Source organism: Loxodonta africana, chromosome 8, assembly GCF_030014295.1.
Source record: "Loxodonta africana isolate mLoxAfr1 chromosome 8, mLoxAfr1.hap2, whole genome shotgun sequence".
Taxonomy (NCBI): domain Eukaryota; kingdom Metazoa; phylum Chordata; class Mammalia; order Proboscidea; family Elephantidae; genus Loxodonta; species Loxodonta africana.
Window position 1 is genome coordinate 20,971,823 of NC_087349.1, and position 3,716 is coordinate 20,975,538.

Genomic DNA, 3,716 nt, shown 5'->3' on the forward strand with positions numbered 1-3,716 from the left:
GGAGCAGACGCCGCACCGCGAGGCCGGGGACCGGGGCCGGTGCGCAGGAGGCGGTGGGAGGGCGGGCAGGGGCGGGGCCTGGCGGCCACCTGACGCCACCGCCCGGAAGCCCGCCTTCCTCCCGGCTCCCCGACCCGGACGGGCGGGCGCGCGGGGGTGGGGCGACCCCCGACCCGCTGGGTGCCTTCCTGGTGCCGGCACCGAAGGCAGTGGGAGGGGCCGGCCGCATCGCCGACGGGAGCAACTGGCCGCTTGAGGCTGGTCCTGGGGGTGGGTCCTGCCCCGACTGGGCGGTGCGCTGGGACCCCGCTGCCACCATGTGTCCGGGCGCGCAGTGATGGAATGGGAAAGGACACAGATGGACCAGTGCCCCTGGCCTGTTTCCTCCTAGCGCGCAAACACGACACTCCCTTCTCTCCTCACCCGCAGGGCCGGCGCTCCCCACCCCACAGTCGGCGCGGACCCCGGCCTCTGGCGCCCCAGGCCAGCGCCGTGGCCTCTCGACCCCGGAGCCCTGAGGGCAGGAGGAGGGAAGCCACGGCCTGGGATGTGGAACTGTCCCCGGACCCTGGCCCTCTGGGCTTTCCTCGCCGCCCCCACCAAGCCTGAGCCAGTAGCCCACTGAAGGAGAGGTCCCCTCCGGTTACCCTACGCAGCCCGAGGCGCCTGAAGACCTCCTCTCTCCTCTGCCCTGCCTCCCCACCCCCCGCCCCTCATCCAATGGGCTGCGAGCTGAGACCCCCATCCCACGCTGCCCCGCTGCCTGCTCAGAGTGGGCGCTGTTTTTCACTCTTGTAAAAGGGCGGTTTGGAAGTCCAGAGGGCTTATTTCACTTATTCATTCATTCATTCAGAGACTGTCACCGTGTGCTCGTGTATCTTGACGATGCGTTTGTCCTCACACTTCTGCAGTTCTCAGCCCGAAAGAAGTGGGGACACTTGTGCCTTCGTTTCCTAGGGCTGCCTTAACAAGATACCACAAACTGGGTGGCGTAGAAGAACAGACATTCGTTATCTCACAGTTCTGGAGGTTGGGACTTCGAGATCAGGGTGTTGGCAGTGTTGCTTCCTTCTGCAGCTTTGAGAAGTGATCTGTTCCAGACCTGTCTCCTGGCTCCTGGCAGCTCCAAGATTTCCTTGGTTGCAGCTGCAGCGTCACATGTCTCCCTGTCTCTGTGTATCTTCTCCTTTATAAATCATGTTGGATTAGGACCCACCCTACTCCAGTAGGCGCCTTGGTGGCACAGTGGTTAAGAGTTTGGCTGCTAACCAAAAGGTCAGCAGTTTGAATCCACCAGCTGCTGCTTGGAAACCCTATGGGGCAGTTCTGCTCTGTCCTGTGAGTTGGAATTGACTCCACTGCCATTTTTTTTTTAACTCCAATATGACCTCATGGTAACCTAACTGATAACACCTTCAAAGACACTATTTCCAAACAGGGTCATATTCACAGGTATAGGGATTAGGACTTCAACATATCATTTTGGGGGACACAATTTAACCCATAACGACTTGGGAACTAAGGCTTCCCAATATATCCGGAAAATTGTTGGGAAATTCCTAAGCCGGGGCACGCACCAATCCCTTCTCTTGCATATCCACTCACAAGGTCATGGGCATATGTTGTTTGTGTTCATCCCCACTGGTTCCCAGGTTCACAACCCTCCACCGTGATGTTCTACATGGAAGAAGCCCTTCTTCACCTGGACACCCCCTACTTACCTTTCAGTGCTCTGTTCCAGAGTCACGTCTAGGCAGCCTGCCCTGACGTTCACCCCAACTCCACAGATGCCCCTATTGTGCCATCCCACGGTCCCTGTCATCCTTCCTCTGTCACAGCACCAGTCACTCACTCTGGGTTGACAAGACCAGGTTTTCGCCTTTCTGTCTGCCCAATTTCTTGAAGGTATGGAAGTATCTCCATCACCTGTGTGTCGCCAGCACCAGACAAAATGCCTGACACTTAAAGGTAAATTTTCCAATCATACAGCACATTATTAAAAATATGATTTCACTCATATGGAGTTAAATGTTGCCTGTTAACTCTTTTGTCTATCCCCACCCCACCCCCACCCTGGTACTCTGAGAAACAATGAGACATCAAAGGTGTTTCACCTGCTCCCCAGAGGACAGGATTCCACCCCAGATCCTGTGGCCAAGGTGATCTGGTCTTGGGGAAAGGCAGTTGAGCAAGCCCACCCAATCTCTTCAGGAGGGTCTTTGCAGACATTAGACCTGTCAGGATTTGAGGAGCGGGACACTTGTCAGGGGGTGAAAAGGGGCCGGCAGTAGGCAGGGGGAGGGCATAGAGGACCTGGGCACACAGAGGCCAATGCTGGAAGCCAGTGGTTGTCCCTTCTGCTCCGGCACAGCTCCTGGTTCTGGCTCAGCCTGCGGGGTCTGGCTAGCAGTTGGCCTTGACTGCTGACCTCTTGACTGTGGAGGGAGGGACGGGGGAGGCTGTAGTTAACTGTGACACCCAGGCTTTCCTCAGGGAGCTCTGATCCTGAGTGTCAGGACTAATCTCTCATTTGGTCCTGGGGTGCATGTCACCATTCACGGTGAACTTGGGGAACATTCAGAGGAGACCTGAACCAGTCTATCCCCAGAACCCAAATGTGGGTAAATCTTGGTGGGACAGTACTGAGTGGAGGGTGGGGGTGGGGGTGGGGGCAGGAGGAAAGGTTTTAGCAGGTGTCGGGGTGGGGTGAAATGTGGTCCCAGGATGACCCTCTGAAGGGCCGGGAGTGGTGGGGATGTTAGCCAGGTGATCAGCTGGGAGGGAGATGATCTGAATTAATCCTCCTAATCCCTGGAACCAGGACTCAGCCCCTCTCCTAATCCCATCTCAGCGGATCATCCTTTCTGAGGATTGATGCAGCCATTTATCCTCCGTTACCCTTATTTCTAAATGCCTAGATCTTTTCATTAAAAAGAAAAAAATAGGAATGTTTAAACCTTCAAGACATGTACAGTACAGAATGACATAACATCCGTGTATACACCACTGAAATCCAACAGTTGTTACTATCTTGCCACATTGGATTCAGATGGAGCCCTTCCATTTATGTTTTCAGTTTTACTTTATGTGTATGCATCCACAAACAATACATAGTATTGATTTGTATGTTTTAAAAAACCTCTATAAATGGTGTTATATTGTATACCTTCTTCTGCAAACTTCCTATTTTTCATTCAATGCTTATTTTAGATTTATCTGTGTTGACATATTGCTCCAATTCATGATTTCTAATTTTGGAGTCTACTTTATTGTTTGAATAGACCACAATTTATTTATCCATTCTTCTGTTAAAGGACGTATAGACTGCTTCCAGTTTTCTGTATTATAAACAATGTGGAAATTCCAGCAGTGGAATCTCTGGGTCAGAATACACGCATCTTGACCCTTTCAAGACCCATGAAGCATATGGTATCCCGTCCACTTTTTATGCCTCTGGAGTTCTTTTAACACATTTAGCCTCAGGGTGGGAACCGTTTGAAATGCATGAAGCTCAGAAGTCCTGAGTGGGAGCCTCATTTTTGTGTAAAATGAACATTGTCTTAGGTGATGCCTCTCAGATACATGAATTTTCTAAACTTTTGACAGGTTTGCCTTTTTTGTCTGTGAGATAGGCCTCCTCACTGTTTCCCAGTTACCATGTTCTGTGAGAGTGTACTTATTGTGCGAGTAAGCTATTGCCAGGCTTCATTCAGTCC